This window comes from Mauremys reevesii, linkage group 1 (assembly GCF_016161935.1).
Source record: "Mauremys reevesii isolate NIE-2019 linkage group 1, ASM1616193v1, whole genome shotgun sequence".
Lineage (NCBI taxonomy): Eukaryota > Metazoa > Chordata > Testudines > Geoemydidae > Mauremys > Mauremys reevesii.
The window spans coordinates 229877951-229888766 of NC_052623.1; the positions used below are offsets into that span (position 1 = coordinate 229877951).

The following is a 10816-nucleotide window of genomic DNA, read 5'->3' on the forward strand; positions in this document are numbered from 1 at the left end:
CATGGACAGCGGCTATCATAGGCAGGGGGAGGCTGTCTCTCCCCAAACAGCCTAGTGTGGCCCCACCCATGCTCCATCCCCAGGCCAGGCCCCCTCCTGCAGTTCCCAGCGCTCTTCTCTGGCTGGCCTAGGCTCACTGATGCTTGCTGGCCAGTCTCCCACAGGGACTCGGGGTGGCTGGTGCTGGAGCCACGCTGCCCACCGGGCGCTCAGACTGTGCCGCCAAGTGCACCAGGGTTGGGGGGCACTGCGGCTTTTGGGGCCATATAACTCCTTAGCATATTTGGCTATATCACAGTGATCATGCTGTTAACCCAGTTGTTCAGTGAGTTCACTTCCTCAATAATCTCCTATTTAACCAAACACTCACATTCCTCTGCTATTTTATTTCTCAGGGTTAATAAGATTTTACATGGTAGCTGCATTTTGGTGGCTCCCTGTGGTGAACATTGCTGGGATGTGTTACAGCAGTGGTTTTCATTCAACCTGTGGTCTGCAGACCTGGGTCTGCAGACTATGTCTAAGATTTCCAAAGGGGTTTGCACCTCCATTCAAATTTTTTAGGGATCTGCAAATGAAAAAAGGTTGAAAACCACTGTGTTATAGTGTAAAGGCTTATACCATTCCCGCCTACTAAATGCCTCATTGATTTTCTTCTGCAAGCTCTTCTGTATACAAGTTACCTACCTCTTTGAATAACTGCTAGTGAAACCAAGGTTTTAAAAAATGGGTGCCTGAAGTTAGGCTCCTAAGTCCATAGTGAGGCACCTAAATAAGTGGCTTTCAAATGCAATTGCAGAATTGCCAACCCCATGTGTTCAAAAATCATGACCCAGGTCCCCCAAAAGGATGAGATTATCTTAAAATCATGAAATTTTAAAAAATGATCAACTGGAGACTCTTTTTCTTTGCTTTCTGATTTGAACCTTTTAGATTACACTCAGATCCCATATTCAAGCTTTTCTCTGCAACCATGAGGGCTAGACATTTTTAATGAAAGCTGAGATTCTCACATAATCACTCAGCTGCAGGAGCTGTGGCTTTAAGACCACCACCAAATATTGTGATACTTGTAAGAAAATCACAAGCTGTGGCAACGCTGCAATTGTTCAATCACACCAGACTCATTTAGGAGTGGATTTAGGAACTTAACTTTAGGCACCCATTTTTTTAAACCCTTGTCTGAAGACTATTGTATAACTCAACCATGGGATCAAGGCTCTGTCACAGGGGTGGACAAACTTTTTGGCCCGAGGGCCACATTGGGGTTGCAAAACTGTATGGAGGGCCAGGTAAGGAAGGCTGTGCCTCCCCAAACAGCCTGGCCCCTGCCCTCTATCCACCCCCTCCCACTTCCCACCCCCTGACTGCCCCCCTCAGAACCCTGGACCCATCCGACCCCCCCTGCTCCTTGTCCCCTAACCGCCCCCCCCAGGATCCCCCACCCCTAACCGCCCCTGGAACCCCACCCCTATCCAACCCCTGCTCCGACCCCTATCCACACCCTTGCCCCTTGACAGGCCCCGGGATGCCACGCCTATCCAACACCCCTGTTCCCGTCCCTGACCCGTATCCACACCCCCATCCCTTGACAAGCCCCCTGGGACTCCATGCCTATCCAACCCCCCCATTCCCCATCCCTTGACTCATATCCACACCCCTGCCCCCTGACAGGCCCCCCCAGGACTCCCACACCTATCCAAACCCACCCTCCTCCCTGTCTCCTGACCACCCCCCAGAATCTCCACCCCATCCAACCACCCCCTACTCCCTGTCCCCTGACTGTCTCCCGGGACCCCCTGCCCCTTATCCAACCCCCCAGCCCCCTTACTATGCCACTCAGAGCAGCATGTCCGGGAGCCTCACTGCCCGGCCAGAGCCAGACACACTGCCGCACTGCTCGGCAGGAGCGCACAACCCCGCCACCCAGAGCGCTGCCGGTGTGGCTGCGGGGGGAAGAGGGGGAACAGCAGGGGAGGGGCCGGAGACTAGCCTCCCTGGGAGCTCCAGGGCCGGGCAGGACAGATCCGGCCCGCAGGCCGTAGTTTGCCCATCTCTGCTCTATCAGGTCCATACCATCATTACTACCTCAGTAACATTTCCCCTTGCAATATGCAGGCCTGAAAATTTATGCTATGCCACAGTGTTGTTTCTCTCAGCATAAGAAGCTTAGCTTTTGATTTTAGCACAGAATGGTTACTAGTCTTTTTGCATGGACTTGCTGCAATAGTTCTGTAGTTGGATCCTGCCTCTATTTTGAATTTGCTTTTTGTTCATTTCCACTGTCACAAATCAATCTATTGTAGAACTTTGCTGTTTAAATTGATGTATCAAGGGACAACAGAGAACTCTTTCCCCACCTTCTCCCCTATTGTATTCTTATGAATATATTTTGCTTTTGTATTGCTTTGTTAGTAGTGCTGGGCAAGACATGCTTCTGTCAAATGCCTGCTTGTACTGCATGCATGTCCACCACCCCTTGTACTAGACACTTTTTTCCATTTTGCTCTGACTGCCACAAACAAATCTTGTCTCTGTTGCTTGTTGTTTACCTTTGGTGCTTATCTTCACGCCTTGACCTTATTTTTGTTGTGCACAGAGCAGCACCATAGAGGTGCATGCTATTTTGCATGGAGACAGACAGATGGCAGCTACTTTTCACTAGCTCTGAAAACATCCAGAAGACAACTCAGCTGCCACGTTATTCTCCCACATAATCACAATCTAAGGCTGCCTTTTAGAGTCCAGACCCACTCTTGTGACTGGGTACTGCACACGTCATGCCGATGAAATTGGCTTGTCTGGCCTTGTTCCTAGATAAGCCAACTTCATGGCCCCAGTGTGTATCCAGATTTCTTATCCTCATTCCCTGCGGCTGTAGAGGACTAGAGAAGTGGAAACAAGTAACATTGTTTGCTGTGCAGAGAGGAGAGGAGAAGGTGAATCAGAGGGGGTCTCTGAGAATGTCTAAACTTCCTAAGGGAAATCCTCTAGGCACAGAGAGGATCTTCTAAGCTGGTGGATGTCACGATGCCTGGTACTGGATGGCTTCAGAGGTGAAATGGTGTCTCTGCATTACCTGTGTCTTGAGGAAGAGGGCTCATTAGGAGAGTAGAATACCTGTCCTCTGAATCAGTCCTTTTCCCAGAGCCTCCTTTCCCAGAATCGTATCATGATGTACAGCCCCAGTTTGGTTCAGTGCTGTACTGCGGCCTCCACACATTGCTGTCCCCCAAGCCCAAAACCCTGGTATGTATGTTTCTAACACATTTCACCTCCTCCCCCTGGCCTCTCCTAGCCTGTATCTGAATCCTGACACTCCCTCCTTCATCAAATGGTTTCCTAAGGAAAATGGAAAGTTAGTGATCTGAAAACTTCCACCACATTTTTTCCCTACTGTTTTCTAACAGCTCTCAGGACTGAAATACTTACTGTAAGCATGGATATGTCTGACATGGAATGTGCACAGGGGAGGTGGGGCCACATGGTGGCAGTGGACAGGGGCAGTTATTATTACTAATTATTGATATACGACTAGCGCCCACAGGATCAAAACTCCATTGTGCTAGGCATCATGAAAACACAGAGTGAGAGACTGCCCCTGCCCCAAAGAGCTTACAATATAGTTTCAGACACAAAGCAACAAGTGAATAAAACAAACAATGCAAGGCAATATCTATATATATACAGTGTGTTTGAATGTTTATATATAAATATATATATAAAAAATAAGAAAACACCAAGTGGTGTGCATGTGTTTTTCAAATTATTTTGATACTTGCCTTTTTTATTTAAAGGTTTTCTCCCCTTTACAATACGTATCTAAACATTTTAATTTTATATTAACAAAACAGATTTGAGTTGATTTGATTTGATTATTGATGGAAGATGTAACAGTAGCTATTGGAGTCAGGGACACCCTGCCACCTTGTGGCAGCCCTGAAAAATGGCAACATCCAACATGCTGTACAGCTGCCTGTCACCTAGACTCAGCTCTTGTGTCCTGGGTCATCTTGTAAAGATCTTGTTCTTATCCCAGCACTTTTGAGACATAGAATTATCACCCCACTGCCAGGAATCAGCTCTGAGCAGAACCCTCAGGAGGCCTGGGCAGAACACTTCCTTCTCTGACCTGGACCAGATCCCACACGCAGGGGCGGCAGGTTTGTACAATTTTTGGTGGTGCCCAGGATGGGTACCGCCCCACCACATCTGCCTCGTAAGCCGATACAGATTTTTTTAAAATAATGTAAAAATGTGAGGGCTCTGGGGTGGGGCTGGTGATGAGGGGTTTGGGCTGTGGGAGGGGCTCAGGCAAAGGCTTGGTGTGTGGGAGTAAGGGCTGTGGACTGGGGCCAGGGATGAGGGGTTCACGGTGCAGGAGGAGAATCAGGGCTGGGGGAGAGGGTTAGGGTGCAGGAGGATGAGGGCTGGGGATGAGGGGCTTGGGATGTGGGAGGGGTCAGGGCTAGGGCAGAGGGTTAGGATGTGGGGGGATGAGGGGCTTGGGGTGCGGGAGGGGCTCAGGGATGGGGCAGAGGGTGCGGGTGCAGTGGTGAGGTCTGCGGGGTTGGGCCAGAGATGAGGGATTCAGGGTGCAGGAGGGGGCTCTGGGCTGGGGTGCAGGGGGTGGAGGGCTCTGGCTGGGGGTGCAGGCTCTGGGATGGGGCAGGGCTGGAGATGAGGAGTTTGGGGTGCAGGCAGGGTGCTCTGGGTCTGGGGCCAGAGAGGAGGACTCCCCCCAGCCCTCTCCCCGCCAGCAGCAGCTAGCTCTGGGGGAGAGGCCCCTCTTTCCCCCTCAGCGGCACACTCACCCCACACCACTGTCACTGCATGTGCTCCTAGTGCCCCGCTCAAGTCCAGGAAACCCTCCCCTATGGTATGCGCCGGGGGGGGGCTGACATCATGTGTGCGCCTCCTCCCCTGCTGCTGCCCCCCACTGGGGGTGGGGCTGCCCCTTGCCCAGCATGGGTAGGAGTGGTGACTGCGGGTGGGTGGCGTGGGGGCCCTGTGCTGGTGGAGGGTCCCGCCGGAAAAGGGAAGGGTCCAAGGTGGAAGGGCAGGGGCAGCCTGCCTGGCACTAGTGGACGGGGGCACTAGGACCCTGCGGCGGCAGTTGATGCCGGGAGCCGGCAGCAGGGAGCTGCAGTGGGCAGCCGCCTGCTTGAGGCAGGGACTCTTCGAGGCCCGAGGGAGGTGCATGGGAGCAGCAAGTGCGGGGCCGGGGGACACTCAGGGAAGGCACGTGGGGGCAGCAGGCAGGGCCAGGGGAGAGACCCAGCCCCGAACATTGGTGGAACCGGGCCCCTGGGCTCTGAATACTGCTGGAGCCCAGACACGACGGGCCCATATAACTTGCCACCCCTGTCCATACACCTTTCAGTGAGCAGGCTGCTAATCTCTACATTGCAATCAAGATAAAACTTTCCAGAACTGGGCTGCTGCCCTTCTTCCTGTGAAATGATTCAGCTGCCATTCCCTAACCCTTGAGAGGCCTCCAGAGGCTTCCTCTCCTGACCTGATCCAGCTCTGGAAACATCCTGGCTGAGGCTGACCCAGTCCAATTTAGACACAACCACAAAGGCATGGTTACAGACTCTCCTTTCCTAATCTGATCCAGTTCTGAGGCACTCTCAGTAACTAAGTAGCTGATGGTTCCACCTGTCCTCCAAATCCAGTTCAAAATATACCCTCCAGTGTCTGCGTCCTCTGCTTGACGCAGTCAGGTTCCCATTCACTCTCTAGTGACCAGGTCACCAAACACTTCTCCCTGGCTGAATCTATCTGGAATACATCATCAGGGAGCTAGTTTATAGCCACCTCCTCTGGCTCAATCCAGCTCCATCACGCCCTCTGAGGATCAGGTTGCAGATGTCTCCTCGCTGGTTCCATCCATATCCCATACACTTTCCACTGATGACCTCTACACACCTTCTTACCCGGGCCTCGTCCATCTCCAAAACACCCTCTAAGAACCAAGTCACAGAAACCTGCTTTCTGTCCTGATCCAGTACTAAACCTTGTCCAGCTCCAGAGCCAACACCTTCCTCCCCTGACCCTAGGCAGCTCTGATGCACTCTCCAGAATGGGGGGCACAGACCCTGCCCTTCTCTGTGCCTATTCAGCCTATACATCCTCCAGTGTTATGGTCACACACCCTCCTCCCATGTCCTGGCTGAGCTCAGAACCATCCTTCAGCACTGGTGTCACAGGCGCTGCTGCCCCAATCCGATCCAGCTCCTGTCTCCCCTCTATTGCATACAAATATTTAAAACTTAACAGATGAATTAGGTGGGGAGGGAGAAATATTTTTATTGACAGTAATTCAGGAGGTTTTCAAGGGGGTTGCAAGGTGATTACATGGGGTCACAAGCTGTCAACTCCGTGGGGCTGACAGCTGCCAAGCCCTCATTAAATTAAATTAACCCCCCCATTTTTAATTTATAAGGGGAGGGGGGTCACACTCAGAGGCTTGCTGTGTGAAAGGGGTCACCAATACAAAAAGTTTGAAAACCACTGGACTAATTCAGCTACATGAGCAGGAGAGCCAGAAACTCCTGTGAGCTGAAAAGACCAGTTCAGACAGGTTATCGCAGACCTGCACCCACACAACTCAATCCGTAAAACAAGTTAAGAGCCCTACATCCACAGAGCAGAACACTGTTACCTAGCAAATTTGGCATGATGAGTGTCAGATACAGCACAATCAGGTCACTACCCCTCCTCACATGAGCCAGCTTCAATGCACCCCTGCGGGATTAAACAATATCCTCCTCAGCCTGAATACACGGACCAGAATCCCATTTTTCAGGTCCTGCTAAGACCCCACTCCCCATCCCCAGCACAGAAACTGAGGGACAAACTGACTTGGACACACATTTGTGCCCCAACTACATATTCTGCCCCTTCCCTTCCCCCCCCATAAATTACAGCATCACTTGAGGCTGCAGCGTAAGCCTTCATGAAATTTAGGGAATGGTAATGGACAATGTATTGGACAACGGACAACAGATATGAGTTTGCAATACAATATTCCAGCAAAAATGCCCTTTGTAATTCTGATAGCAGATGGCTCTTTAACCTCGCAGGAAAAGGCATAACAAGATCCAACGGCTGGAAACTGAAGCTGAAGCTAAACAAATTCAGACAAGAAATAATAAGGCACACATTTGTAACAGTGAGGGTAATTAACCATTTGGAACAATTTATCTGTGGATGTGGTAGATTTTCCATCACTTTAAGTCTTTAAATCGAGACTGGGTGTATTTCTGACAGAAAGTTCAAACAGAAGTTTTGAGCTTGCTATCTAAATTATTAGGTGAGGCTCTTTAGCCTGTGGTATACAGGAGGTCACACCTGATGATTGCATTGGTCCATTCTGGCCTCAGAATCTATTAATTTTGGGCTGCATAAGCAGAGGCTTCACAACCTGGAGTAGGAAGGCAATGCTCCCTCGCTACATGGCTCAGACATGGGCACAACTACATCTGTATCACTGAATTCATTTCTGAGTACGGTACCTCATTAGCAGAAAGAAAATAGGGAGTTCAGAGAAGAGCTACAACAATGAAAACAACTAGGACGGCTGGAGGGATTGACTTCTGGGAAGAGACTATTAAATTATCTAAGCATTTTTAATTTAGGTAAACAGTCACTAGGTGGTGGGCATGATAACCTGGAACTGGGAGAATAACTCAAAACAATTTATTTGCTTCATTTTGCTAGTTGGAAATTGTCTGTCAACAGGCCACTCTTTTTTTCAGATTTGTTCACCATACAAAGTTTGAGCCATTTTGATTAGATATGTAAGTCACCACGTAAATTTTGGTTCCCTGATGAGATGTCTAGTGTGAATGCTCAGAAGTCTGAATTCAAAAATCACTTTCCATAAATATTTTACAATCTTTCTTAAACTGTGCCTTGCTAAGATAACCATGCAAAGTGAACACAAAAGGGGCATGAACATAAATGGAGAAAGTTCATTTTATTTTTTTTCAGATTAACATTTGTAGAAAACTTTTTGCCACATGCACCCACCCCTAGATAGCAGTCTAGAAGTCTTTGAAAAGAGTGAACCCCAAAGAAGGAGAGGAATTATTAGGGCAGTGCAAGAGACTATGACTCAGAATAGTGGGATGAAATTAGGAAAGGCCTGAATATCAGGAATAACTTTCTGTCAGTGAGATTGATTAGGCTGTGAAATAGCTTCCCAAAGAAAGTTCAGAAGCCCCATTGCTTGGGGCAGTTAACACATGACTGGACTGCTGTATGAACTACTAACATGAACTACAGGGGACAATCCCACGTTAGCAGAGTGACGGACTGGATCTGAGCTAGCAGGGTTTGTCCATCCATAGGGATGAGGAGTGTTTTTCTCCTGAAATGCAGTTTCAACTTAATGGTCTAGGTCACATGTGTCTCTTCCCTGAGACCTTACTCAGTTCCGATACACTGAATGGAGTATGGATCACACATATACTTTTCTCCTGAACCAGTAAAGCTTATATTCACCCTCCAGGAATGGGATTGGAGATCCTCCCCTAATCCACTCCATCTCCAATAGATTATCCAATCACCGGCTCCATCTCTTCTGATGCTCTCCAGCTCCAAAACATGGCTAAGGAACACATCACAGAAACCTCTTCTCTGACCCAATCCAGCTCTGCAATATCCTAAGGAACTGGCATACAGCCACCTCCTCCCCTGACTATATACACCTCCATTATAACACCTGGAACAGTCACAAATGCCTCCTCCTCACAACCAGTCCATCTCAACAAATCTCTCCTTCCCACTCCCAATCCAGTATTCTCTATGGGGCCTACAGAGGCCTCCTTCCCAGATCTGATCCAGCTCCCATACAACCTCTGGGTCTGTGACAGAAACACAACAAGAAGTGTGAGTGTTATGGGGAGGAGGCGACAGTGCAGTGAGAAATACGGGTGTTAAGGCTTTTAGGTAGATTGTTGCGATCCCCCAGTCTTTGCTCGTCACATCGAGGTTGCTGGGGGAGGCACTGAAGGCAGGGATTTCCAAACTGTTGGGAGAGCAAGAGGAGAAGTGTACCCTGAAACTCACTCTCCTGACTTCCAGCAAACTCCTTCATGCCATAAAAGTCATAAGACTCAGCAAATAAACTGAGGAAGAAAACAAAGTGTCCAGAGTTCAGACAGTCCAGAGCCCCCAGTCACTGGCCGCCTCTGGCCGACAGTTAGCAGACACCAAACTCGGAGGGCAGAGTGGGGGGTCTATTAAACTCTTCACTGCAAACTGAAATCAGGACTAGACCTAGACCTCAGGCCCTAGTTATGTTGGGAGGATGGAGCGGGGAGGGGGATGGAAAGAAAGGAGATTTACTCCTTGGGCATTAAACCCAGGGTTTCTGCTTCCTGTACTTAGGGGCACTCTAACCACTGCAGGTTGAACAGAACCCCTGGTTACTTTGCCCACAGGGCTCCACCCACTGGGATTTGAACCAGGCCCCTTTGTTACTGTCCCTAAGGACGCAGATCTGCCTATGACTGAACCCAGAACTCCCAGGGTGCCCTCTCCTGAGGGGTCTGTTTCCAGTGAAGACTGAATCCAGACTCTGCGGATATTGTCCCCAGGGAGATATCCACTTTAAGAATTAAACTCAGCCCCCTGATGACTATGCTTGAGGGAGGGAAATACACCTAAGAACCAGGCCTCTGTTTATTATCCCACAGGAGGGAATACTCCCTAGAGATTTCACTCTGTATCCTAAAATGGTGGGCCGATCTCCTCCCTCTCTCCTGGCTGCTTTGGTGAAGTTGCCTGTCAGATACCATTACATTCTTGATTAAATCTTCTGACACGGCTCAGCTGGAATTCCTATACAAGGCCTCATGTCTCTCCCGCCCCATTTCCCCCAGGAATGTGGCAATAAAGCAAAGTTTTTCCTCCCATAGAACTGCTAAGAGAGACAGAATCCGGTTCTCTTACCTGCTGGGTGTCACATCCTTGATTTTTGGGCCAGTGCTTTGCTTTGAGCCCAGTTCCGGTAGCTGCTCCTGCTGTCGCTCCAGCAATTGGAATCAGGTTTAAGTTTTTCTGTCTTCCCCGAGGCTGAAGGTATTTCATTTGTGTCTAACTTTTCAGGTGAGTAGGGCACACCTACTCTAGCTGGGAGAGACAGGAAGCAAGGAGAGCTACAGGCTGATTGGTCTTCTCTGCAGTGCAGAGTCTAGTAAGGAAATACAGAACTCACAATCACAGACCAAGTTAAGAGAGGAGAGAGAGAGAGAAAGCTGAGCACAAAGAAAAGTGAAAGAATAATACAGGGAGACAAGAGGGGATGAAAGGAGAGACAGGAAGGAAGGTTACAACTTTAGATTATTTACCCATTAAGAAGTCACCACACTTTTAAAAACTAAAAAGTCTGAGTCTGGGATTTTTCTCCTGGCAAAGCTAGTGCTTGGGCCAGTATCATCTAGAAATGTAAAGTTGAACCACAACTGGTTTGCTTTTTTATTTCGCCTTAAAAAACCTAAGCGGATCCAGTATTGCCAGCCTCAACCATTCAACAATCAGGCCTTAAGAAATAATGGCTTAAAAATCACGAGGGTTTTTTATTTTTAAATAAGAAGTGGGGATGGGAGGGGGGGTTAATTTGTACTTTCTGGCTTCTGAGCCTTAAGGGCCCACTTGAGTCATGTCTTCAAGCATTTCTCTACAAGCATGAGGGCTAGAGACTTTATTTTTAAACAAAAGCAGATATTCTCATGCCAAGTCTCAAGTCCCAACAGCTGGACCTCAAGAGAAAACATCAAATCTTGTGTGAGTTGGCAACACTGCG

The 10816-nt window shown here is 49.0% G+C and overlaps 1 protein-coding gene across 2 annotated transcripts in view; it reads right to left on the minus strand.

The window, feature by feature from the left end:
* The window catches only part of ARHGEF5 (Rho guanine nucleotide exchange factor 5), a 48331-nt gene extending 38265 nt beyond the window's left edge, over positions 1-10066 (minus strand). The window contains exon 1 of one of the 2 annotated variants that reach the window (XM_039511762.1): positions 9964-10066. The gene's annotated coding sequence lies outside the window, so the exon portion shown is untranslated. The remainder of the gene's footprint in view (positions 1-9963) is intronic. The other variant, XM_039511789.1, reaches the window with a different exon arrangement.
* Positions 10067-10816: the final 750 nt, after the last annotated feature.